The 27496-nt window shown below is 56.0% G+C and overlaps 1 pseudogene; it reads right to left on the bottom strand.

Moving 5' to 3' along the window:
- On the bottom strand, nt 1-27496 carry LOC136465136 (glutamate--tRNA ligase, cytoplasmic-like; annotated as a pseudogene).

Here is a 27496-nt window from a genome sequence, read left to right on the forward strand (position 1 = left end):
TCAGGAATTCCATGTGCCGCCACCAGTGGTCATGCTGCTGCCTGGTTCAGCGAGGCCTGCTTGACCATCTGGGGTTGCAAAAAGGACCACCGGTTTCGACGGCCTCATAAACGGGGCATTGCAGCAGTAGTATCCTTTCCTCTCGATCTGTATGATCTCTCCACGCTTGAGGTCAGTAGCGGATCCAGCCAAAATTCCACTGATGTCATAAGTACTACGTCATGACTTAAGTTCACATATGAGCATCAATTTGCAAGAACAGGGCTGGCTCCGCCCCTGCTTGAGGTTCCTCATGCTCGCGTCTCCAAGCACTGGGGTGTCTCGTCGAATGCAAGGGTTGAGATGATCTTTGAAGTCATCACCTTTCTTGTTTAAACCTTCCTTCTTTAGCTGGCAGATGCCACCAAAATCAACATTAGTTCGTCAAAGAACAGGGAGTCTGTCTAACTAATAAAAACATAACAAACGATCCAAAAATTTAACAAGGAATCTTCTTCCTAAGTCTTTAATCTGGAGGCAGACAATGCATTCATCTCAATCAACATAAATTTTCTTGCAGCATTACTCCAACATTAAGCAGGAATTGAGGGGAAAGGAACTTGTGAACAAAAATGCAGTTTTGCTGCATATCTATAGAAAACAAAATTCCATGGAAAATCAACATGCGATTTGATTCAGTTCAGTCTTCATTGTATAAGACAATAGAGAAATCACGTTATAACTTGTCAATGTCTCATATATAATGTTGTACAAACCAGTCATGAAACATGGACAATCATGCACGAAATGTATATCTTTGAGCATCACAGTGCCAGTACAGAACATATAAAAGCAACGGGTTGAGAAAGCAGAAATTACCTTTTTCTTGTTGATAAGATAATCACATTCAACCAATGTGAGGGGGACTAGCTCCTCTACATATGCTAGCCATGTGATCTTCAATTTTGTTGTCTTCACAGAGCCCTCAAGACATAGTTCTCCAACTAATTTAGTAATTACTCCACTGTCCATCTTGATCTCTTTAACGATGTTAGCCCATAGGATCACCGGCTCTGGTGAGTTGACCACTCACCAGTCTTGCCGAGCACTCGTTAGTGTTGCCGAGCACCCACTAGCTATGCCGACCACGAACAAGCATTGTCCGACCACACACACTATGGCTAGAGGTAGAAGAAGAAGGAGAACAGAGCATACACACAGTACAAGCACCAGCGTTGGCCGGAGCCCTATATAGGAGATGGTAAATCTGAACTCTCTTTACTGAGTTGCGGTGGCAAACTATTTATAGAACTCTATCCATCTAGTCCTAGTACAACTGTCCTGCTGCAACAGTGGCTAGATAACACAACAGGACTAACTTCTGCGCCTATCCCTGCATGTGGCTACAGAGCGGTAGGTGAGTTGTTCGACGCCTGCCTCTACAGTGCTACAGTACCACAACAGGGAGCCTTTTTGGCGTTGCCTTCCCTTGCTGTGTGTTCACACAAGAAAGCAGTAGATTATCTAACAAATGATAGCATTCCCCCAATCCATTAGGGTTACTTCCTCACCCTTGTTAATGGTTGTTGCATCACCATAATCTAGCCAAATTCTGTTGGTGAAGGTTGTAGCCTTCTTTCCAGCACCGTCACATTCTTATGCCTTGGTAAAATTCGAACAAATGGCTTCTCTGGACCATTAGTAAGAGTAAAGATGACATGCTGCTCTTTTAGCACAGATGCCTTGCACATACTGGATCAATTATTTTCTTGTTGATTGTCCAGAGTTTATCCCACTCCATAAGATTTACATTTTTTGAAGCACCCTTTAACAAATAAAATAGATACAAAATCAGGATTAAATAAACATATTTTTCTCGAACGTGCACTTTGCATGGGATTCATTAAGCAGGGGTAGATAGTTCAAAGGTCATTACAGCAAAGGCAATGGTAATCCATTGACAAAGCACGATGGCCCAAGGGCAGCAAGCGAATGTGATTTACTCTCTAAGAAACAAACGACAGAACGACTATCGTAGCTACAGCAGGGAAAGCAAAGACAACAGGTGCTTGAAACCTGCTAAACACCACTCCTCTGCCTTGCCTAAAATCGCAGACACCAGACCCCCCACGTCTATTGAAATTCCATTGAATGTTCCGTGCATTCCTCTCCTTCCATAGCCTTTAGCCGACGAGGAAGAAGAGTGAGTCAAAGCCTTTGTGCACCTGCTTGGCAACGAGCTTCCTGTTACGCAGCCACCAGACCATCACATCCTCCTCATGCACGAGCACCACCTCCTGAAGATGGAGCCTAGATAGCAGCATGCTCCAAACCTCCCTGCTATAAACGCAACCCAATATGATGTGGTCCATACTTTCCAGAAACTGGTCACAATTAACACAAATAATTGAATCCGGAAGACCGTGGCGAAACCGTAGTTCCGCAGTCCAGCATCTCCCATGCATCACCAACCAAAAGAAGAGGCGAACTTTCGGTGGTGCCAAGGTTTTCTAAATCTCCTTAGCCCCAAGCGGCCTTGATGAACCAATAAACATAGCACCATAAGCCGACGCCGAGGAGTAGGCACCATCAGCCGTGAACCTCCACCGAAAGATATCTAGAGTACCAGGCGCCAACTGAACCTGCTGCACTCGTTGCCATACTAGCATGAAGTCATTGATCACCTGAACCGTGTGCGCTCCTATGATATGGCGCACCCATGCATTGCCCGGAAGAGCCTCACTGACAAACGCCCTTCATCGTCTGGCAGACACGGCCCAAAAGAGTGCCGGTGCCAACGATTCAATGCTTGTGCCATCAAGCTAATTGTCTGTCCATAAATAAGTTGATTCTCCTGAGCCAAGGTTAGACACCGTCGCCGCCTTGAAAACCGCGATCACCATCTTCTCCTTGCTCTTGTGCAGGCTGCTCCAACACAGGTTGCGGTCCACCCGACATTTCCACTCCCAGCGAGCTCTCAGCGCGACACCCGCACGCCAAAGATCAACGGCGCCCAGTCCCCCGAGGTCGCGTGGTCTGCACACAGTTTTCCAGGCCACCTTACATTTCCCCGCACTAACTGTCTACTCGCCACACCAAATGAAGGCACGACGTCGCTTGTCAATTTGCTCAAATGCCCTCGGCGAGAGACACAACGCGATAGCCATGTGGACTGGAATCATCGAAAGTGTCACCTTGACCAAGGCTATCCTCCCAGCCACGTTCAATAATTTCCCCTTCCATTGTGGAATCCTAGAAGCAACTGAGTCCACCAACCTTTGCTCATCCACCCTTCTGACCCTATAAATGGAGAGAGGGATCCCCATATAGCGACATGGGAACATAAAGCATGAGCATATTACTGTACCTGCTAGAGTATAAATTGTATCTACTTCTCAACCTTTAACCCCTTACATACTATGCCTTGAATAGTTGGAAACCGAGGGTCGGTCCAACCTTCGACCTTCTTGTTTTGTACAAACCAAAGAAGGTTTCGCTTGCTGAGAAGAGTGTAAACCATATTTAATCAACTAAATTCAAAATTTTCTACTCTCCTTAACCCCATGTCTTGAAGAATTCGATAATATTGTGCCTTTCCTGTCATGGTATTCATGGGAACGAAGAGCATGTGTCACTCCTTCCAATGCATCAAAAAATGGGCAAGCAAAGTCATATGTTGGATAGACCTTGTACTTTGAACCAACACGATGGTGACGATCAATATTACAGCGGTAGTAAGTAGGGTCCCTAAGTGTCTTGTTAGGATCCTGCATGTCAAGTTTACCCCTCACATAGCACTGCATGCCCCTTTCAGTTCCATTAACCATATCTTTCCATAATGACAGATTTGTTAAGTAATCTGCTACTCCCCTTGTGTGAACGCATAGCAAGGACATGCGGCGCCGAAAAGGGCTCCCTACTGTTGCACTGTAGTAGCTGGAGGGGCAGGCGCCGAATGGCTCTCTTGCTGTACTGTAGCCACAGCAGGGGCAGGCGCCAAAGTCAGCTCTGCTGTCACATCTAGTCACTATAGCAGCATGGCAGCCTAACATGTCTGTATACTAGAATTAGATGAGTAGAGTTGTATATATAGTTTGCCACTACAACTCAGTAAAGAGAGCGAGTTCAGCTTGCCATCTCCTCTATAGAGCTTCGGTCAACGCTGGTGCTTGTGCGGTGTGTGTGTGCTCTGTTCTCTCTCCCTTCTTCTATCTCTAGCCATAGTGTGTGGTTAGCAATGATAGTGCATGGTCGGCAACGGTGGTGAGTGGTCGACTCACCTGTGCTGGAGATCCAGGGGCTAACAAGTGGTATCGGAGCCATACAAGCGCCGTCGCCGGACTAACCGCTGGCGATGATGGACGGTTTAGAGATGGGCAACAGTAGCGGTGCTGCTGTGGCTGCCCAGCCACGATAGGCGGTTGTTGTGCGCATGGTGCAGGAGGTCAGCAGCACTAGTTGGCCGATGCTGACTTGCACCAACTATGCGAGTGGTCGGTGACCATGAAGGTCAAGCTCAGAGCCTGACGGCTCTGGAATGTTGTTGATAAGGGCACCAACAATGAAGAAGACAACATGTCAGTGTTGGAGGCTATCCTTGCTGCTGTGCCAGTGGAGTACAAGAAGTCGTTGTTAGCGAAGAGCTCTGCTAAGGAGGCGTGGTAGGCCATTGCGGCGATGCACGTCAGTTCCGACCACGCAAAGAAGGCGACGACCCAGCTACTAAAGTAGGAGTACACCAACCTCAAGTTTAAGGATGGTGAATCGGTGGAGGATTTCTCCCTCTGCCTGTAGACGCTCATCAGCAAGCTGAGGAGCCACGGCATCACCATCGATGAAGAAGAGGCGGTCTCCAAGTACCTCCACTCCATGCCGGCAAAGTACATCCAGATTGCTCTCTCCATATAGACAATGCTAGACTTATCTACCCTCACCATTGATTATGTGACAGGTCGTCTACAGGCGGTGGATGAGCGCATGGAGTAGGCCACAACAACGAAGGACAGTGGCAAGCTACTGCTGACAGAGAAGGAGTGGGCTGCCCGGAGGAACTCCGGGGAAGCCTCCTCCATCCACGGTGGCGATGGCAAGCGTCACGGCAAGGCTTCATTGGAGAAGAAGAAGAAGAAGGTTGACCCCAACGCTTGTCGACGCTGCGAGAAAACGAGCCATTGGGCAAAGGAGTGCCCAAATCGCAAGCAGGAGAAGAAGGCTGAGGCTCATCTAGCGTAGGCTGATGATGATGATGAGGCCACTCTCCTAATGATGATGTTCTGTGCACTACATGACGTTGAGGCCGAGGAGAAGCGAGAGATGACAGTGGTGGAAGGGCACGATAAGGTTCTAAAGGCTGTCCACCTCAACGAACCGTGCACCCAAGTCCACCTCAGACGTGTGGCCGGCGGACAGGAGCAGCGGTGGTACCTGGACTCCGACGCCAGCAACCACATGATGGGCTCCAAGGAAGCCTTCTCCGAGCTCGATGGCAACGTGACCGGCATGGTGAAGTTCAATGATGGCTCACGGGTGGCGATCTGAGGGTGCGACACCATCATCTTCAGGTGCCAGAATGGCGAGCATCGCGCGCTAATGGATGTATATTACATCTCGCAGCTACAATCAAGCATCATCAACATTGCCTAGTTGGATGAGCGCGACAGGGAGGTACTGATCAAGGACGGCGTCCTCAGGATTAGGGATCGAGAGCAGCGCCTTCTTGCCAAGGTGAAGAGGTCCTAGAACTAGCTGTACCTGCTCGACTTGAAGGTGGAGCAGCCGGTGTGCCTGGCAACATGACACAACGAGGAGCCATGGCTGTGGCATGCTCGGTTCAGCCATCTTAGCTTTGACGCGCTCGGTCGGCTAGAGAAGATGATCCGAGGGCTGCCTCACATCAAGCACGCAGGTGAGTTATGTGACAACTGCCTGGCCAGGAAGCAGAGGAGGTTGTCGTTCCTAAAGGCGGCCAAGTATCGCACGGTGGATGCTCTCGAGCTCATCTAGGGCGATCTCTACGGGCCAATCACGCCAGCCACAAATGGTGGTCAGCGGTACTTCCTCCTGCTCATGGATGACTGCAGTCGTTATATGTGGCTGCAACTCCTGATGAGCAAGGATGAGGCGGTGGAGGTGATCAAGAAGTTCAAGGCACACGCGAAGGCGGAGAGCGGCAAGAAGCTGCACGTGCTAAGGATTGATCATGGCGGCAAATTCACTTCGATGGAGTTCGCTGCATACTACGTGGATCAGGGTGTGGTGCGACACCACACCGCGCCGTACTCACCATAGAAGAATGGCGTGGTAGAGTAGTGGAACCAGACGGTGGTCGGCATGGCTCGATCCATGATGAAGGCCAAGGGCATGCTGACAATGTTCTGGGGTGAGGCAGGGACCACAGTAGTGTTCATCCTCAACCGCGCACCCACTAAGGCCCTGAAGGGCAAGACGCCGTTCGAAGCTTGGTATGAGCGCAAGCCAAGCATGTCTTTCCTCTAGACATTTGGCTGCATCGGCCATGTTAGGAAGATGAAGCCGGTCCTCACCAAGCTAGAGGACAGGAGCACACCAATGGTGCTCCTAGGCTACATGGAAGGTACCAAGGCGTACCAGCTCTACGACCCACGCAGAGGCAAGGTGCTTGTCTCACGCGACGTCGTGTTCGATGAGAAGGCGGCCTGGGACTAGAATAGTCTAGGCATGGGGGAAGCTAGAGGAGATGAAGGCAATCAAGGAAAACGAGACTTGAGAGCTCGTCGATCCACCTCTAGGATGTCATACGATCGGCCTGAAGTGGGTGTACAAGGTCAAGCGGGACGAGTACAGCGCCATTATCAAGCACAAGGCACACCTTGTCGCCCGAGGCTTTGTCCAGCATGAGGGCATCGACTTTGAGGAAGTATTTGCACCGGTAGTGCGCATGGAGTCTGTCTGACTGCTTCTGGCTTTGGCAGCAGCAAAGGACTGGCGCGTCCATCACCTGGACGTAAAATCATCCTTCCTCAATGGCGAGCTGGCGGAGATGGTCTTCGTTAGGCAACCTCTGGGTTTCACCGTCAAGAGAGCAGAGCATAGGGTGCTTCGATTACGCAAGGCGCTCTACAGGCTACGGTAGGCCCCATGGGCGTGGAACGCCAAGCTTGACGCCACGCTGGGTGAACTTGGGTTCATGCGATGCACAACTGAGCACGCGCTCTACACGCGGCGATGGGGGAAGGAGGAGCTCATCGTCGGCATGTATGTGGATGACTTGATCATCACCGATGCACGTGCGGAGGACATCGACAACTTCAAGCGCGAGATGACGGCTTGTTTTTTAATAAGCGATCTTGGCGCGCTCTCCTACGACCTCGGCATCGAGGTGAAACAGGGGAAGGAAGTGCTCACGCTTGGTCAGAGCGCATACGCCTCGAAGCTATTGAAGCGGAGCGGCATGGCTGAGTGCAAGCCGTGCGTGATTCCGATAGAGGAGCAGCTGAAGCTAACGAATGCCAGTACTGCGGTGAAGGTAGATGCAACACTCTACCAGAGCATCGTCGGTGTTCTGCGCTACCTAGTCCACATGAGGTCGGACATTGCGTTCGCCGTGGGCTACGGCAGCCGCTTCTTGGAGGATCCTCGAGAGGATCACTGGACTACGATGAAACGGCTGCTGTGCTACGTCAAGGGGACGGTGGATCAGGGGATCATCTTCCCAAAGATCGGTGGAAGTAGGCTGCAGGTCACTGTGTTCAGCGATGCAGACATGGCGGGGGACATCGACGGATGGTGGAGCACCTCTGGCGTGCTCGTCTTCCTAGGGTCGGCTCTAATCTCATGGTTGTCACTGAAACAGAAGGTGGTAACTCTGTCCACGTGTGAGGCAGAGTACGTGGCGGTGGCCACAGCGGCATGTCAAGCTGTGTGGCTGCGCCGGCTGCTAGACGAGCTGACCGGTGTGGAAGCTCACCCACTAGCACTGATGGTGGACAACCAGCCCGCCATCGTCCTCACGAAGAATCCGGTTCTCCACGACCAGAGCAAGCACATCGACGTCAAGTTCCACTTTCTTAGGGACTGTATCGATGGAGGGCAGATCGTCATCGAGTTCGTTGAAACTGGTAGGCAACTCACGGACGTCCTCACAAAGCCGCTCGGCCATCATCGGCTCATGGAGCTGAAGATGATTGACATGGAGGGGGGTCAAGGGTTAGCAGCAGGATTAGGGGAAGAATTGTTAAGTAATCTGTTGTCGACAGGGACAGGTGGCGTCGAAAAGGGCTCCTTGTTGTTGCACTGTAGCAGCTGCAGGGGTAGGCGCCGAATGGCTCTCCTGCCGCACTGTAGCCACAGTAGGGGCAGGCGCCAAAGTCAGCCCTGCTATCACATCTAGTCACTATAGCAGCATGACAGCCTAACATGTCTGTGTACTAGGATTAGATGGGTAGAGTTGTATATATAGTTTGCCACTGCAACTCAGTAAAGAGAACGAGTTTAGTTTGCCATCTCCTCTGCAGAGCTCCGACCAACCCTGGTGCTTGTGTTGTGTGTGTGCTATGTTCTTTCTTCCTTCTTGTCGAGTACCTTAGAACGGGGTACTCCGAGCGAACATCAAAGGGGTCGCCAAAGTCCCATCAAAAAATAAAGCCAGAAGGTAAGCCGTGGGCCCCTCACCTGCCACGACCGAGCCCACCGGGCCCTCCGCCTCGCCTCGAGCCTCGCGCAGGAGGTCTTGGCATCCTGACGCGAACTCCGCCTCACGCGAGGCTCTCCGCGGAAGGCCTCGGTAGGGGGTGCATTCTCTGTATCGCGCGAGGCCTCTCGCGGCATGCCTCGGCAAGGAGTCCGATCTCCGTCTCGCGCGAGGCCTCATTCTCCGCGTCGCTCGAGGCCGGCTCATCCGCAGCCCATCGCCCCCGCCTCAACCGACGCTCCCGACAGCGTGTCATGTCTCATTAATACTTCAACCACTCCAGCAATCTCAGCCGGACGATGGCTCGACGCCATAGAATGGCCAACGGGACCCGAGGTCGCATCAGCGCCATACCGGCTGGGACAGGGCACGGCAGGGATTACCGGCCACTGTGTCCTAACGCTGTGCCCACGATCAGCGCCCACACTACACTGTGTCCCGCGATCCCCGCCTCGGAAACAACGTCGCATGGACAACTTGGCCCGAGTCATCATCGCCTCCAAGCCGACGCACCAGATCAGCCGCCCACTCGAGGCCTCGGCACTATACACCAAGGTCTCGGCTATCTTGGGGTTCGTGCCCGCCGAGACCCCCCCACCGCGGTGCAGCCTCGATGCCGATCAAGCCTCGGCCTCGCGCACAGTCCATCCACAGTGGTTTGCACATCCACCGCCTCACCCACTCCGAGGCAGTCCCAGGGCTTTCACGACGCACAGGATCAGATGGGACTAGCACGCCGCCCCAGTGCTCCAAGGACGGACCACTCTGACGGCCACGCCGCCACAGGAACAGGCCACAGGGCTCGGACATGCCGCCCCTGTTGGCATGATGCCGCATAGTTAACACATGTACTGTCCTTGTCCTCCCTTCAGCTATAAAAGGAGAGGACTTGGGCCACTTAGAGGGGGATGAACGGAGAAGAACGCCTTGTAACACACATTTCCCAGTGGCCTGAGAGCAGCGTCTCAAGTGACCCATACGACACCTCGCCGAGACCTAGGACTAGCTCCCTCTCTCACCTAGCTTGTAACCCCCTACTACAAGCACCTCGGTGCAAGGAATACAAGATTGATCTCTCAGACTGGACGTAGGACACCGATTGCCCGAACCAGTATAAACCTTGTGTCTCTTTGCATCACCATCTGGGATTGGGAACACGCAGAACAAATTCACTGGTTGGTTGAGGACCCCCCGGTGTGAAACACCGACAGTTGGCGCGCCAGGTAGGGGCCTCTGTGTGTCAGTTTCGTCATCCCAGCAAGTTCTGGATGGCAGATCCCGTACGACCACTGCGTCTCGGCATGTTGGTTTGGTTTGGGAGCCTAGAGTTCATGTCTCTAGGGCATGAGTACGACATGGTACTCCTCACCCCTCGAGCCCCACCAACCGACGATGAAGTCACGCACCGGCAGCCCAGGCGCAGGCGGCACCCGGGCGGCCGCTCCCACCGCGCTCGCCAGGCACGACGCGAGCATGACCACCTCGACGCTACGCAAATCCGAGGCGGCACGCCGCTCCCCGCCGATATCCTACGACCAGCTGTTGGCACAGGGTCCCTGGCTGGGGACCTGTCTAGCCTGAGCTTAGACAAAGGAAAATCGCCGGTGGCACATGGCGATGCCCAGTCATTGAGCTCCGCCTCACCACTCCCTGAAGAACCGATCCCGGCGAAGCAGAGTCTGGCAACGGCACCATCCCCATACCCCTTCGGGTTGAGAAATGCCGCCGCCTCTTACACCTACGCTTACACTGCCGCTCACGAGGATCCCTCAGAACGCCGCCAGCGCTTCGCTCTCAACCTAAGCACCCACGCCGACTCCTCGGATGAGGACGAATCATGGCCCGGAGTGGATTTCTCCAGACTCCACGACCCTGGGGCTTTGCGCCAGTTCTTGGCCACAAGCGACTACTGCTTCGGCTACTCCGACTCCGATGACGAAGGCACCTATGACCCCACTCGCGAGTGTTTTCATGTCGGGCTCGGGATGCCGAGGGTGGGCGAAGAGGACGAGGGGGCAGGTAGCCGTTCCCCGCTTCGCCCAGGTGCGGGCGCCGCCACACCTCCATGCACTGTCCTACGGGCCGCACGAAATGAGAATGTCGCTCTTGCGCGACCTCAGCACCCAGACCTAGAACAGCTCTGTGAGCTCTAGGCCAAGGTCGAACAAGACCAACTCCTTCTGCAGCAGCTTCGAGACTCTCTTGAACAAGAACAGCGAGGTCGCGGCGAAGGCGGGGGAGCCCGACGGAGGGCCCGCGATGTGCATCACCGCATCCATGACGACGAAGGGAGTGAGCAACCCCTAGTCTTCAATCGTGCTAGCCAGAATGTCACGGCTGCGGCAATGCTAGTCCACGCAATGCCTAAGCCTTCTACCACGGAGGGGCGGCGGGTCCGCGGCGAGCTCCGGGATCTCCTAGAGACCGCCGCGGTTCAGCAGGCCGAGAGTTCCGCCTCCCGACGGCACGGGGGCACCTCGAACCTGCCCACGGCACCGCCTTGACAGGACAGGGAAGCCTCGGCTCGTCCTGAGCCCGACCGAGCGCCGATAGCCCACAGGGTCCCCGTGCTTCTGGACCGCCTTGGCAATCGACGCGAGGTACAGGGAGACCATGAGGTGGTCAGCAGGCGACGACACCACAACAACGAGGGGCCCGCTCGGAGCTACCACCCACACCGAGGTGGTCGCTACGATGGCGGGGAGGACCGCAGTCCTTCCCCTGAACCGCCAGGCCCTCGGGTCTTCAGCAGTGCCATCCGCGCTACTCTTTTCCCCGCCCGGTTTCAGCAACCAGCCAATCTCGCGAAGTACAGTGGTGAGACTAACCCTGAACTCTGGCTTGCCAATTACCGCCTGGCCTGCCAGCTAGGTGGCGCGGACGATGACCTGCTCATCATCCGCAACCTCCCCTTGCTCTTGTCGGACTCAGCGCGAGCCTGGCTCGAGCACCTCCCTCCCTCACAAATCCACGACTGGCGCGACTTGGTTAGGATCTTCGTCGGGAACTTCTAGGGCACATACGTGCGCCCTAGGAACTCCTAGGATCTTAAGAGCTGCCGCCAGAAGTCGGATGAGTCTCTCCGAGACTTCATCCAACGCTTCTCCAAACAGTGCACCAAGTTGCCCAGCGTCGGCGACTCAGAGATCGTCCAGGCTTTCCTCTCCAGCACTACCTGTCGAGACCTGGTTCGAGAGTTAGGGCAGAATGTGCCGCGCTCTGCTGCCACGCTCCTCGACATTGCCACCAGCTTCGCCTCGGGTGAAGAGGTTGTTGGAGCCATCTTCCCCGACAGCGACACCAAGGGTAAGCGGAGGGACGAGGCCCCTGAGGCCTCAGCCTCCCACCTCCCTAAGAGAAAGAAAAAGGGGCACCTGGGGAAGCAGGAGGTCCTAGAGGCTTTATTTGGTCGTGGCCGCAGAACGCAACAACCCTCGAGGCTTCAAAGGCCCTAGGCCTTTCGACGACATGCTCAAGAAACCCTGCCCTTACCACCAGGGCCCGGTCAAGCACGCTCTTGAGGATTGCTCCATGCTGCGGCATTACTACGCTAGGCTCAGGCTCCCCGATGACGACACCAAGCAGAAGGGCGCCAGCAATCGGGACGAGGACAAGGACGACGGTTTCCCCGAGGTACGCAACGCCTTCATGATCTTCGGCGGACCCTCGGCGTGCCTTACGACGCGACAATGCAAGAGGGAACGCCGAGAGGTCTTCTCGATCAAAGTGGCCACCCCCTAGTACCTCGACTGGTCTCGGGAGGCGATCACCTTTGATCGAGACGACCACCCTGACCATGTTCCGAATCCTGGGCAATACCCACTGGTTGTCGACCCGATCATCGGCAACACTCGACTCTCCAAGGTGTTGATGGACGGAGGCAGCGGCCTCAATATCCTCTACGCCAACACCCTGGAGCTCTTGGAGATCGACCGGTCGAGGCTCCAGGGCGACGTCGCACCCTTCCACGGCATCGTGCTAGGGAAGCGCACGCGACCAATCGGGCGCATCGACCTTCCCGTCTGCTTCGGCACCCCCTCCAACTACCGCAAGGAAGTCCTTACATTTGAGGTAGTCGGGTTCGGGGGAGCCTACCACGCCATCCTAGGGTGGCCGTGCTACGCCATGTTCATGGTAGTCCCCAACTATACCTACCTCAAGCTCAAGATGCCAGGCCCCAGCGGTATCATCACGATTGAGTCCACGTACGAACATGCATATGACTACGACGTCGAGTGCATCGAGTACACCAAGGCTCTTGCGGAGGCCGAGACCCTCATAGCCCACCTCGACCAACTCAGTGGCGAGGCGCCTGACTCCAAGCGTCGCACAGGGGCGTTTGAGCCCGCGGAGGCCATCAAACTCATCTCGGTCGACCCCGCCTGCCCCGACGACCGAGTGCTGAGGATCAGCGCCACCCTCGACATCAAATAGGAAGCCGTGCTCGTCGACTTCCTCCGTGCGAATGCTGACATATTCGCATGGAGTCCCTCGGACATGCCGGGCATACCGAGGGAGGTCGCCGAGCATGCCCTGGACATCCGGGCCGGGTCTAGACTGGCGAGGCAACGCCTACGCCGCTTCGACGAGGAAAAGCGCAGGGCCATCGGAGAGGAGGTACAGAAACTCTTGGCGGCCAGGTTCATCAAGGAAGCGTCCCACCCAGAGTGGTTGGCTAACCCCGTGTTAGTCAAGAAGAAAAATGGGAAATGGAGGATGTGTGTAGACTACACCAGTTTGAACAAAGCCTGTCCAAAGGTCCCCTTCCTATTACCTCGAATCGATCAAATCGTTGATTCCACTACAGGGTGCGAGACCCTGTCTTTCCTTGATGTGTATTCTGGTTACCATCAAATCAAGATGAAAGAGTCCGACCAGCTCGTGACTTCTTTCATCACACCATTTGGCATGTACTGCTACGTGACGATGCCCTTCAGCCTCAGAAACGCAGGTGCCACGTACCAGCGGTGCATGACCCAGGTCTTTGGCGACAACATTGGGTGGACCATCGAGGCCTACGTAGACGACATCGTGGTCAAGACCAGAAAGGCCGAGGGTCTCGTCGACGACTTGAGGATAACCTTCAAATGCCTTAGAGAGAAGGGCATCAAGCTCAATCCCGAGAAGTGTGTGTTCGGGGTCCCCCGAGGCATGCTCTTGGGATTCATAGTCTCGGAACACGGCATTGAAGCCAACCCAGAGAAGGTCTCGGCCATAACCAGCATAGGACCAATCAGAGACCTCAAGGGAGTACAGAGGGTCACGGGATGCCTTGCGGCCCTGAGTCGCTTCATCTCGCGCCTCGGCAAAAAAGGTTTGCCTCTATACCGACTCTTGAGAAAATCCGAGCATTTTTCCTGGACCCCCGAGGCCGAAGAAGCCCTCGACAGACTCAAGAGGTAGCTCACAAATCCTCCCGTCCTGGTACCCCCGGCTAGGGATGAGGCCCTCTTACTCTACGTCGCCGCAACGACCCAAGTGGTTAGCGCTGCCGTAGTGGTAGAGAGGCAGGAAGAGGGGCATACTCTGCCCACCCAACAACCTGTTTATTTCATCGGCGAGGTGCTCTCCGAGACCAAAGCACGCTACCCCCACATCTAGAAGCTGGTCTACGCCGTGGTCCTGGCCTGGCACAAACTGCGTCACTACTTTGAGTCTCACCCAGTGACTGTGGTATCATCTTTTCCCCTGGGGGAGATAGTTCAAACCGGGAGGCCTCGGGCAGGATAGCCAAGTGGGCCGTCGAGCTTATGGGGGAAACCTTGACTTTTGTGGCTCAGAAAGCAATCAAGTCTCAGGTCTTGGCCGATTTTGTGGCTGAGTGGACAGACACCCAACTGCCACCTGCTCAAATTCAGATGGAGTGCTGGACCATGTACTTCGACGGATCCCTGATGAAGACCGGGGCAGGCGCGGGTCTGCTCTTCATCTCACCCCTCAGAGTACACATGCGCTACATGGTGCGGCTCCACTTCGCTGCCTCCAACAACATGGCCGAGTATGAGGCCCTCATCAACGGCTTACAAGTTGCCATCGAACTTGGCGCACAGCGTCTCGACGTCTGGGGCGACTCGCAGCTCGTCGTAGATCAAGTGATGAAGGAGTCAAATTGCCTCGACCCCAAAATGGAGGCTTACTGCAAATTGGTACGTCGCCTAGAAGACAAGTTCGACGGCCTCGAACTAAACCACGTCATGTGGAAGTACAATGAGGCCGCCGACAAACTAGCAAAGATGGCCTCAGCACGGGCCCCGGTCCCCCTGAACGTCTTTGCCAGAGACCTCCACAAACCTTCCATTGACTACACCCTGGTAACAGAGGAGGGCCCGTCTGTGGAAACCACGGCCAGGCTCGACACCCCCTCTACTACCGAGACCCCCTCAACCGAGCCCGAAGTCATGGAAGTCAGCGCTAAGCCTCCGCAGACCGACCAGGATGCGGATTGGCGAATCCCGTTCCTCGATTGGCTCGATCGGGGGGAACTTCCTAGCGATAGGACCGAAGCCCGATGGCTCGCGCGCCGAGCCAAGGCTTACGTCCTCTACAATGACGAATTGTACAGGCGAAGTCCCTCAGGTGTCCTCCAATGATGTATCAGTGCCGAGGCGGGCCAAGCCCTGCTTTGGGACTTACATGCAGGCGCCTGCGGGCACCATGCGGCGCCTTGGACGCTCATAGGGAACGCTTTCCGCCAAGGGTTCTACTGGCCGACAGCGGTTGCCGACGCTACCAAGCTAGTACGCTCCTGCGAAGGATGCCAGTACTATGCTCGGAAGACACATCTCCCGGCCCTAGCCCTGCAAACCATCCCCATCACATGGCCGTTCGCCGTGTGGGGGCTCAACATGGTCGGGCCTCTGCAAAAGGCCCCTGGGGGCTACACCCATCTACTGGTATCAATCAACAAGTTCTCCAAATGGATCGAGGCTCGTCTGATCAATCGAATCAAATCCGAGCAGGCGGTGCTGTTCTTCACTGACATTATCCACAGGTTTGGGGTCCCCAACACCATCATCACCGACAACGGGACGCAGTTCACCGGCAAAAAGTTCCTGACATTTTGCGACGACCACCACATTCATGTGGCCTGGTCGGCCGTAGGACACCCAAGGACCAACGGCCAAGTAGAGCGTGCCAACGGCATGATCCTACAAGGCCTCAAGCCAAGGATTCACAACTGGTTGAAAAAGTTTGGCAAGAAATGGCTCGCCGAACTCCCGTCGGTCATCTGGAGCCTAGGGAACACTCCAAGCCAAGCCACAGGGTTCACACCTTTCTTCCTGGTCTATGGGGCCGAGGCCATCCTCGCTACCGATTTGGAATATGGTTCGCCGAGGCTACAAGCCTATAACGAACAAAGTAACCGCACCACCCGAGAGGACGCCCTTGATCAACTGGAGGAAGCCCGAGACGTCGTGCTACTACACTCGGCCAAATACCAGCAGAGCCTACGGCGCTATCAGGCCCGACACGTCCGAGGCCGAGACTTGAAGGTAGGCGACCTAGTGTTGAGGCTAGCACAGAGCAACAAGGGTCGCCACAAGCTGACCCTACCATGGGAAGGACCGTACATCATCGCCCAAGTACTGAAGCCCGGGACTTACAAGCTGGCCAACGAGAAGGGCGAAGTCTTCACCAACGCTTGGAACATAGAATAGCTACGTCGCTTTTATCCCTAAATTTCCAAGCATTGTATAGGTCATTTCTCGAAATACAATTACAAAGCGTTCTTTAGTTGGTCTAATTTTTCGAGAAACCCCCCGAGCCCATCGTAGGTCTCGGCAGTACAATAACACGACAAGGGAGACTCGGCTCTACCTCGGCAGAACCAAGCCTCCCTCGGGGGCTAGATGGGGGACTCCCCCCCAGGTCAACCCCTCGAGCCCATCGTAGGTCTCGGCAATACCGTAACACGATAAGGGAGACTCGGCTCTGCCTCGGCAGAACCAAGCCTCCCTTGGGGGCTAGATGGGGGACTCCCCCTTAGGTCCCACGCACCATTCTTTAGTTGTTTTTCACAAAAATTCCTACGCCAAGACTCTAGCAGGCTCTGACGAATCAGTTGTAAAAACTCCTCGGACCAAGGTCTATTTCCTAAGCAAGAGGCCGGTAGAGTCGCGAGATGGCCTACGCCTTCGGGCTACGGCACTCCCTCACTACCTCTCGCTCAAGGGACGGCTTAGGCCCCAAGGGGGTGTTTTGCAAACGAAATCTGATCAGGAGCAACAGAGGGCAGAGGCTCGGAAACATAAGAAAAACAACTAAGAAACACAAATACTTCAAAAATAAAGGCCTCGACGGCCACAAGCGTTATGATACAAAAATAACCCCTACTCTATTTTTACATAGCCCTCGGGGCCCAGATCAAGGCTCAGGGCCTTCAGCACCGGCAGATGGTAGGGGAGGAACCACCTCCTCTTCGAAGAGCGTCGCCAGCGCCGTGCCAGGGCCTTCCGCCGCCTCCATCAGCTTCGTGACCACCGTGTCCACCTCCTCGTCATCATCAGGCAGGACATACCCATCACTGATGGCCGGGAGGTCGACACCGACGTAGTGAGAAGAGATGATGGCCAGCGCACGCTTGACACCCGTGTGTAGCGCTCATCTGGTTGCTCAGCGCGATCAGATGGCTCCCCAGGGAGCTACCTGACTGAACCCCTTCAACCTCCAAGGCCTTGCAGGTGGAAAGGGCAGCACGTTTCAGTGCCTCGTGCTCCCCGATCTCGACCACGAGCACCGTCTGCACCGTGCTGGAAGCCTCGGCGGCCCTAGTGATCTCCACCTCTGACTCTGCACCGCGGAAAATGGAATGAGGTCGAGCGAGGGAAAAAACAACCTAAGTTAGGGATGGAAGCCCACGGAACTCACCCTTGGCCTTCTGCTCCCAGCGTCGGGTCTCGACCTGATAGGCCTCGGCTTTCTCCTTCCAGCGCAGGGCCTTGGCCTTCTCCTTCAACCGCTGGGCCTCGACCCGAGAAGCCTCGGCCGCCCTGGAAGCTTCACTTCCTAGCTCTGTGTCATACAAGGAAGTTAGGGAGCGAACATAAGGAAAAGGAAACAAAACAAGGGGACTGAAACTCACCCTCGACCGTCCCCTTCCAAACCACAGCCTCGATTTGTGAGGCCTCAACCACAGCAAGGGCCTCGTTCAGAGCGCCTTTTGTCAACTGGTGCGCACTCTCATCTGCCCCCAGCTGCCCGGCGAGGGCCTTGCCCGAGGCCGTTGCTTCTTCGGCCTAGGACCTAAAGGCATCCCGATCGCTGACCGCACGGGTAAGCTCCTCCTCCAACTCCTTGACCCGCGCCGCCAGAGGGGCGAGCTGAGTCTGGGTCGTGGCCGCCTCGACCTTCGTGTCGGCACAGCGAAGGCGGAGGTCCTCCACCTCCGCGCTTTGCGCCGATAGGAGCTCATTAGCATCGGCAAGAAGGCCCTTCTACCACTGAAGCTGGTCCCAGATGCCCCTCTCCCACCGGAGAAAGACCGACTTCCCAAGGGATCGGGTCTCGAGCTCCTGGGTGACTCCGGGTAGTTCATCGGCCACCACGGACAGCGCCGTCTGCAGCGACCGCTCCGCCAGCTAGCGGTATTGCTCGAAGGTGCCCCAGCGCCCGCCCTCAGCTGCGTCCTCAAGGGCAAACAGAGGCTCCCCCTCAGGGTCGTCCCGGCTCCGCCACAGTACCCGCGGGTGATCCCACCCGCGAGGCTCGGGTCGCGCCCGCACAAGGGCCGAGTTTCCCTCGTCCAAGACCGGCGCCCGGGAAGTATTGTCGGAGCGGTTTAGGGTTTAGGGTTTAGGGTTTAGGGTTTAGGGTTTAGGGTTTAGGGTTTAGGGTTTAGGGTTTAGGGAAGTATTGTCGGAGGAGATCGGATAGACCTCCACCTCCCGGGCACTCTCTCGCAACAACGGCGACCCCTGAACCAAGGGTGACACCGAGGCCTCCGCCGCCTTCATCTCCGCCTCCTGAACGGACGGCCCCGCCGCCATTACGACGGCCTTGGTGATCTTGGGGGCTCCGGCCTCTGCAATTATGGCCTCAACGGCCTTGGGGGCTCCAACCTCCGCCATCGAGGCCTTGGAGGACGCAGAAACACCGGCCACGGCCACTGCGGTCTCGGCGGTCTTGGGTGCCCTGTCCTCCATCGCCTCAGCCTCGGAGACCCCGGGGGCCTCGGCAACCAAGGGCACGTCGGCCCCATCCGACTCGTGAGCCTCGCCCCCACGGGACGGAAGCGCTCCCTCCCTCATCTGTGTAGGGGCCACCTTGGCAGCCCCTCCTTGGGCGGCCGGCTCTTTTTGGTCGACCCTCGCCGACGCCGCGCCGCGTTGGATAGCGGCTTGTGCCTCCGCCACCCAGTGGGCAGAGGAGCCAGGGCTCACCTTAAGCGCCTTAAGGGGCGCCAAGGGAAGGTCGTCCACAGGCCACTTCCGACTAAGGAAAATTAACCTACAGGGTCAGCGCGAGACCAAAAAAGCGAACAGAAGGCACTATGACCCTGCCAAAAATACACTTACCTTGAACGGGGCGGCAACCGCTTCGCCACGACAAACCTCGTCCGCAACGGCGGAGGCGGCGATAGAGGCGTTGCCTCCATATCCATCGGCGCCGGTCGGTCCTCAGCGGACCCCGCCACCCCTTCGGTCCTCTGTAGGGGTGGTGGCGTCGCCTCCACCGCCACCTGCTCCACCATGGCCACCGAGCCTACCGGGCTGACGGCGCGTTTGCCTAACGCCCACGCCTCAGGCGTGTCGGCCTCGGCCTCGGAGCGGGCAACCGCCGGCCCCGGGTCCGCTTCTCCTCCCCCTCCCGGGGGTGCCGGGCTGCTTGCCAGCGCCCCAGGCACCACCTCCACTACGTCAGGGAGGTGGTCCAGGGGACCTCGCCCCCCCCCCTCGCCCTCGTCATCCCCGTCCGAGGCCTCCGTCGACAGCGATGGCGACAGGGATTCCTCCAACAGGAGGCCATCTTTCCTTTGTTGACGGCGGCGCTGATCCAGCCCTTCGCGCACAAGGATTTGCCTCGTGCGCTTTGCCGCCTTGGCGTCCTTCCGTTTCTTCTGCGCGTCGGCGTGTGCCCGGTTGATCGCCCGCCGCCTCGTGTCCTCGGGAATGGGCGGCGGAGAGGAGCGCACGTCCCTCATCCCCTAAAGGAACGACAAACGCGCATAAGGGAACAAGGGGTAAGGGGAGACTAAGGAGGCTTAGAGGCTACAACGGCACATGACTTACCAGTGAAAGGAACCCCCACGATGGTCGCATCACGAAGGGGGTCAAGTTGCTGCCCTTCAGCTTTGCCTCTACCATCTCCCCCACCCGACGAAGAATTTCCTCGTCGGAAAGGGTGGAGGAGGACATCCGGATGCCCTCTATGGGTTCACCCGGCTTCATCTCAAACAGCCACCGCCGCCGAGCCATCAGCGGTAGCACCCTCCGGCGGTGGAAGGTGGCCACGACCACAGCCATGGTGAGGCCATGGCCCCGCAGCCTCGCCAGCCCCTCCAGGAGCGGCTCCAGCTTGGGCTGGTCGTCCTTCGGGACGCCGTACTTCCATCTCTCCGGGCAGCTCCCCACAATCCGCCCAGTGTAAGGGGGAAGTCCTCCGTCATCATTACGAAGGTAGAACCAGTTCGTGTACCACTGTCGGTTGGAGGACGGGAGCTGGGCCGGGATGTAGAGGTGCTGGCGGTCCTGGCACACCTGGAGAGTGCAGCTGCCGGCCCTCGTCGCCTTCCTCTTACCCAACGTACCCGTCGGCTTGGTAGTGTGCCCCGCCCAGAATAGGTGGAGCCACAACTCCCAATGGGGAGCAATCCCCAAATACCCCTCGCAGATGGCAACAAAGATAGCCGCCTGAGCGATGGAGTTGGGATTGAAGTTGTGGAGCTCCACGCCGTAGTAGTGCGGGAGCGCCCGCATGAACCGATCCGCTGGGACGCGGAAGCCACGCTCGTGAAAGGAGACGAAGCTCACGACGTAGCCGTCATGAGGCCTCGGCTTTGGCTCGCCGTACGGAGCAATCCACTCTGGCCTGGTGGGGTCTGTCACCGGGCGAAGGAGTCCACCGTCGACAAGCGACTGAAGCATCTCCTCGGTGACATCCGACGGATCCCAGGAGTCCGCCCTGACAACGACGATGTCGCTAGCCATGGGTGCGATGGAGGAATCGGGTGCGGCGGTGAGTTTTTTCTCTCCCTCCCACGCTCTCGCTTTTTTCTTGCTTTCTCCCTAGGCTCGCTTTTCTCTCCTCTTCTTCCCGGCACCCGCTGCTCTAGCGACGGCTCGACGGAGGCAGTGCTAATGCAGGCAAGGTAAGACGAGGAGGGGCGAGACTCTTCGAGTATTTATGCAGGGAGGAGGCGAAATGAACGGGCGACGAAATCGGGGAGGTTTTCCCCCCCGTCTGGCGCAGTTAACCACGAGCCGATTTCGCCGGCCCACGCGCCCACATCTCCCGCATTAAATGCGAGGATAGTTACGTCCCATCCACCATGTCACGCTCGGCCACTACGGCAGCAGGCGTCGTTTTGCCTCCCCATGAAACTGCCTCAAAAGGCGCGCCACCTGTTGCCGAGCCAATAGGGAAGATATTCCCCGCGGCCTATTCCTTTCGTATGAAGGAACCAGGCTCTGAGCCTATTACAATCCAGGGGTTTGAAGGCTGGGCCCCAAAGGGTTTCGACAGCCGCCCTAGGATAACAGAGTCAGGGACAACCGCGGGCGAGCCTATACTGGGCCGAGGCCCAAGCAAGCGAAACGCTTGGGATGCCCAAAGTTGTGTCCAAGACCGGCAGGAAAGTCTTCGAATGGGATCCCACCGTAGGGAGGCACCGAGCCACCGAGGCCCAGCGAACGGCCTCGGCACCCACTAGAGAAATCCTCTGGTACTCTTGGAGTGTGTCTCTGGACCGCTAGCCGTCCCCTAGCGAACGGGGTTCGGGCCTCCACTCGGACTACCCGATAACAGCTCACTGGAAGTGCCACCGCTCGTGCCCATCGAGGGTAGCGAGGCACATTCCACCCCTCCTTCTGAGCGAAAAGGAAGCGTGAGGGTCGTACAAAAAGATAGGGGAGCTCCTGACGGCCCTCTCACCCTGTGTAGAGGCTAGGGGGCTCTTCCTGCAAATATGCCGAGACCCCACGACCCGGGCTCACGCCCAAAGGGGCCTCGGCAAACAAACCCTCACGCGCGAGGGGCGTATAAAAAGCTAGGGGAACTCCCGACGGCCCTCTCACGTAGAGGCTAGGGGCTCTTCCTGCAACCTTGCCGAGACCAGAATGGGCTTGGCAAACAAACCCTCCGTCCGAACGAAAAGGATATGTGAGGGTCAGATGAAAAGGCCAGGACACCCAAGACAAAGACAAACGGTCTAAATCCGCGCTAGAGGTTTCGTTACAAACACGATAAAGGGCATCGAGCCCGTTACGGTCTAGGGGTTCGAAGGCTGGGCCTCCAAGAGGTTTCGACAGCCGCCCTAGGACAATAGAGTCAGGGACGGCTTTGGGGCGAGCCTACGAATGGCCGAGGCCCGAGCAAACAGTCGCTCGGGGCGTCCTAAGTCGTGTCCGAGACCGGTAGGGAAGTCTCCGAATGGGATCCCACCGTAGGGAGGCACCGAGCCACCGAGGCCCAGCAAACGGCCTCGACACCCACTAGAGAAGCCCTCTGGTACTCTTGGAGTGCGTCTCTGGACCACTAGCCGTCCCCTAGCGAACGGGGTACGGGCCTCCACTCGGACTCACCCGATAACAGCTCACCGGAAGTGTCCACGCTCGTGCCCATCGAGGGTAGCCTGGCACATTCCACCCCTCATTCTGAGCGAAAAAGAAGCGTGAGGGTCGTACCCAAAGTCAGGGGGACCCCTGACGAACCTCTCGCTTCATGCGGAGGCTAGAGGGCTCTTCCTGCTGCCTCGTCGAGACCCCCGCAACCCGAACTTGCGCTTATGGGCTCGGCAAATGCGATAAGAACTACTCGCTTAAACGCGAAAATGAAAAAGCCCCTGGAGGAGTAACTCCACTCCTCCAGGGGCTCGGGGGCTACACCCGGCGGGTGCGCTCGCGCGCACCCACCAGAACCTCAAAAAACAAAACTCAATTCCTACGGAGCGGGTATAAACCAAGCATCGGCAAACCCTCAGGGAGAGTGCACGCACTCCCCCCGAGGCTCAGGGGCTACTGTCGGGTACCTTAGAATGGGGTACCCCGAGCGAACATCAAAGGGGTCGCCAAAGTCCCATAAAAAAATAAAGCCAGAAGGTAAGCTGTGGGCCCCTCACCCGCCACGACCGAGCCCACCGGGCCCTCCGCCTCGCCTCGAGCCTCGCGCAGGAGGTCTCGGCATCCTGACGTGAACTCCGCCTCGCGCGAGGCTCTCCGTGGAAGGCCTCGGCAGGGGGTGCATTCTCCGTATCGCGCGAGGCCTCTCGCGGCATGCCTCGGCAAGGAGTCCGATCTCCGTCTCGCGCGAGGCCTCATTCTCCGCGTCGCTCGAGGCCGGCTCGTCCGTAGCCCGTCGCCCCCCGCCTCGACTGACGCTCCCGACAGTGCGTCATGTCTCATTAATACTTCAACCACTCCCGCAATCTCAGCCGGACGATGGCTCGACGCCACAGAATGGCCGACGGGACCCGAGGTCGCATCAGCGCCATACCGGCTGGGACAGGGCACGGCGGGGATTACCGGCCACTGTGTCCTAACGCTGTGCCCACGATCAGCGCCCACACTACACTGTGTCCCGCGATCCCCGCCTCGGAAACAACGTCGCACGGACAACTTGGCCCGGGTCATCACCACCTCCAAGCCGACGCACCAGATCAGCCGCCCACTCGAGGCCTCGGCACTATACACCAAGGTCTCGGCTATCTTGGGGTTCGTGCCCGCCGAGACCCCCCCACTGCGGTGCGGCCTCGGCGCCGATCAAGCCTCGGCCTCGCGCACAGTCCGTCCACAGTGGTTTGCACGTCCACCGCCGCACCCACTCCGAGGCAGTTCCAGGGCTTTCACGACGCACAGGATCGGATGGGACTAGCACGCCGCCCCAGTGCTCCAAGGACGGACCACTCCGACGGCCACGTCGCCACAGGAACAGGCCACAGGGCTCGGACATGCCGCCCCTGTTGGCACGACGCCGCATAGTTAACACATGTACTGTCCTTGTCCTCCCTTCAGCTATAAAAGAAGAGGACTTGGGCCACTTAGAGGGGGACGAACGGAGAAGAACGCCTTGTAACACACATTTCCCAGTGGCCTGAGAGCAGCGTCTCAAGTGACCCATACGACACCTCGCCGAGACCTGGGACCAGCTCCCTCTCTCACCTAGCTTGTAACCCCCTACTACAAGCACCTCGGTGCAAGGAATACAAGATCGATCTCTCAGACTGGACGTAGGGCACCGATTGCCCGAACCAGTATAAACCTTGTGTCTCTTTGCATCACCATCCGGGATTGGGAACACGCAGAACAAATTCACTGGTTGGTTGACGACCCCCCGGTCCGAAACACCGACACTTCTTCTACCTCTAGCTATAGTGTGTGGTCGGCAACGACAGTGCGTGGTCGGCAACGGTGGTGAGTGGTCGACTCACCCGTGCCAGAGATTCAGGGGCTAACAAGATTTTCCTCCACTGTATTATTTCTGCACCTTGATTCAATACGAGCCTTCCTATCTTTCTTCATTTGAACCATAGGTGTGTCATCAACATATGCTTTGCCCTGCTTAATCAAACTTTCAGCCATTTCCATTAGCTTTGGAAAATAATCAGATGTGTATGTGACATAATCATATTTGATCCCCAATGTCTGAATATCTTTCAGAATGTTCTCAACTCATTGCTTTCTTTTGAGGGGTCGAACTATCAGGCACCCTTATCTTTCAGCAAAGTACTTGTTCAGTAGTGCAGCCTTTGCATGACCAATATGGAAGTACCCGCTAGGTTCTGCGGCTAAACGAAGGCATACTTGCCCAACTTTTGCACCCGGGAGATCGACTTCTGGAGCTGATGGATCTATAGAATCATGTACCTTTTCCTTGAGGCTTGGTGCAGGAGATTTTCCGATTCCTTGTTTCCCAACATAAGCAGACACAACTTCGTTCAGTCTGTCTCTGTGTTCTGCATCTATGCTGTTGAACCAGCGGACGAGATTTTGGTATTTCTCTGATTTCCTTAGACTGTCCCACCGTTGACCAATCCCTGAAGAAAAAAGACGCAACAAGCTAAACATTACAACGCCTGGAACCAGTCTGAAAGATGAATGGTGATCAAAACCCACAAGTTACCAGCAAGATTTGACCAAATTGCAATGTCAGCAATTGTCAGGCCATAACCAACCAGAAAGGTCCGGGAGGCCAAGTATCCATCAACAAATGAGCAGGCATTTTCAAACTCAGAGCCTGAAAGGAAGGTGGGGGCATATTCAAGCCATTCAATAACCTGCAAGTTTATTAACGGCAAGAATTTAGAATATACTAGAAGCAATCAAGACAATAAGTAACTTGTTGACAAGGAGTTGATGACAACATACTGTTCGGCTTACCCCATATTCGGCTTGTTCGGCTTCTTTTTTCAGCCGGAACAGTGTTTTTCTCTCACAACAATTCAGCCGGAACAGTGTTTTTTCAGCCAGTTTCAGCCAAGTTTCAGACCAGCGAACGGGGCTATGCAGTTCTGGCAATGTCGTGGAGGATTGGGTTGACACCATGGAGTGATTCTATGTACCCAACCACCAAAAAAAAAGAGAAATTATATAATCTCCCAGATGATTCAAACCAAATATAAATAAATGAAATGGAATTAAATAAAACAGATTGCGCTCAATTAATAACATATTGAGACATACATTATCAGAGATTGACATTACACAGTTGCAGCAGACTCACATAAAACGGGTACATAGAATAGGAAACCTTTTTTTTTTAAACTGAGAATATCAAACTAGAAATCAAGTTAGATATACTCCTGAGGATAACAACCCCGATCTGGTTGGAAACACGATAGCTGTTGCTACTATACAACCAATAGTGAATCAACCATCTTTATTTTCATGCAACAACTCGGGGTTGCCTTTGGCAGCATCCCCACCCATACGAACTGTTCTAAAGAGACATTTTTTAAGACATAAAATACATATTGCAGAGATCAAATATTGTAAAACACATAATAGGTTCTTTTGAACTGAATGAAAGTAAACCAGGTGGGGATCCTCTCCCTCCCGTTGCCTCTACAAAAAGCCATATTGCTGAGAAGAGGAGCAAGAACTTACCCAAAAGCAGACCGTAAGGTGGGTGCCGAGCCAGCAGCAAGACTAGGATCAACGGTTAGGGGTAGACCCACAACCTTTGCCTCACAAATGATCGAAATTGGTGGGATGTCCTAGGGGGTCCTGGGAGAATGCTAACGTTGCCTCCATTGATCTTTCCCCCCCTCAAAAACAGCAGCCAGCAGAAAACTGGAATCAGCAGAAATCAACACACAAGGCAGCACAATGTGACCAATTTGGGCTAAACTGAGTTACATTGGAACCAAGGCGTGCCAATACAAGAACAATAAGATTGGTAAAAGCACCGGTGGCGCAAAGATGGCCATAAACTGAAACCAAGCATTAAAGTTGAGCCTTTTCCCAGTGTGCCATTATGAAAGATCCTACGTTCCTACATGCTACTAAAAAATTCAAACAGGGTGCCATGATATTAAACTCTTTTATCCAACACGCCATTCCGTCCCCATTCTTTTAGGTTTTGACCGTTTGACAGCTCTTACATGAGGCTTTTCCTTGTGTGCCATTATGAAAGATGCTCCATTTCTATATGCCACTAAAAAGTTCACACGAACCCTGGGGCCATGACGCTAAACTTTTTTGTCCTCCACGCCATTCCGTCCATCTTCTGTTAGATTTCCACCGTTTACTAGCCCCGACATGTGGGCCCGACCAGGGAAAATGTACAAAATGCCCCCATCTCTCCCAATCCCTCCCCACGCACGTCTTCACGCGCATCAATACAGCAAGAAACGACAGACACCGCGTTGGGAGCTCGTCGCTGGTTTCCATCCTCTTCTCAACAGATCCGCTGCTCCGTGATGATGTTGAGCGACGGCCGCATCGACCAAGCAGGCGGCGGCCTCAGGCGCCATCGTCGCCATCACCGAACCGGCGTTTGTCAGAAAGGTATAGGGGCTCGCAGCCGCCCTGTCCCGGCTCGCCATGTTCGCCCCACCTCGACGCGTTTGATCGGGTCGCGCGCGGCCGTCCGACGGTGCCGCTGCCTGCGGAGCTTCGGCAGCGGCCTCGACGCCTCCCCGCGCGCAGCCGCTCAACATCGTGGAACTCCGGCCATGGTTGCTCGACGCTTGCCTCCCCACGCGCAGCCGCTCGACGGAGCTCCCAGCTACCCGACGGAGCTTAGGTGCCTGATGAACTCACATCGGAGGAGCTCGCGGCCGCCTGACGGACTCACTCATCGGAGCTCGTGGCCGCCAATCGATGGTCGTAGTCGCCTGACGAACTTGCGCGGCGGAGCTCCATGGCCTAGCATGCGTGTGGACACCCGTCGGAGCTCCCGCCACTCGTTCGTGCCACGCGAGCTCGCCCCGCCAGCAGCCACACGCTTGCCCACGCCGCCAATAGCCGTGCGCTCGTTCGCGCCACGCGAGCTCGCCCCGCCAGCAGCCACGCGCTTGCCCACGCCGCCAATAGCCGTGCGCTCGTTCACGCCACACGAGCTCGCCCCGCCGGTAGCCACGCGCTCACCCGCGCCGCCGCATGCGTCCGCATGCTCGCTGACCGGCCGCCGCTCGTTCGCGCCGCGCGAGCTCGCCCACACCGGCCGCTTGCTCACAACGAAGGAGAAAGGCAT

This window comes from Miscanthus floridulus, chromosome 7 (genome assembly GCF_019320115.1).
Source record: "Miscanthus floridulus cultivar M001 chromosome 7, ASM1932011v1, whole genome shotgun sequence".
NCBI lineage: Eukaryota > Viridiplantae > Streptophyta > Magnoliopsida > Poales > Poaceae > Miscanthus > Miscanthus floridulus.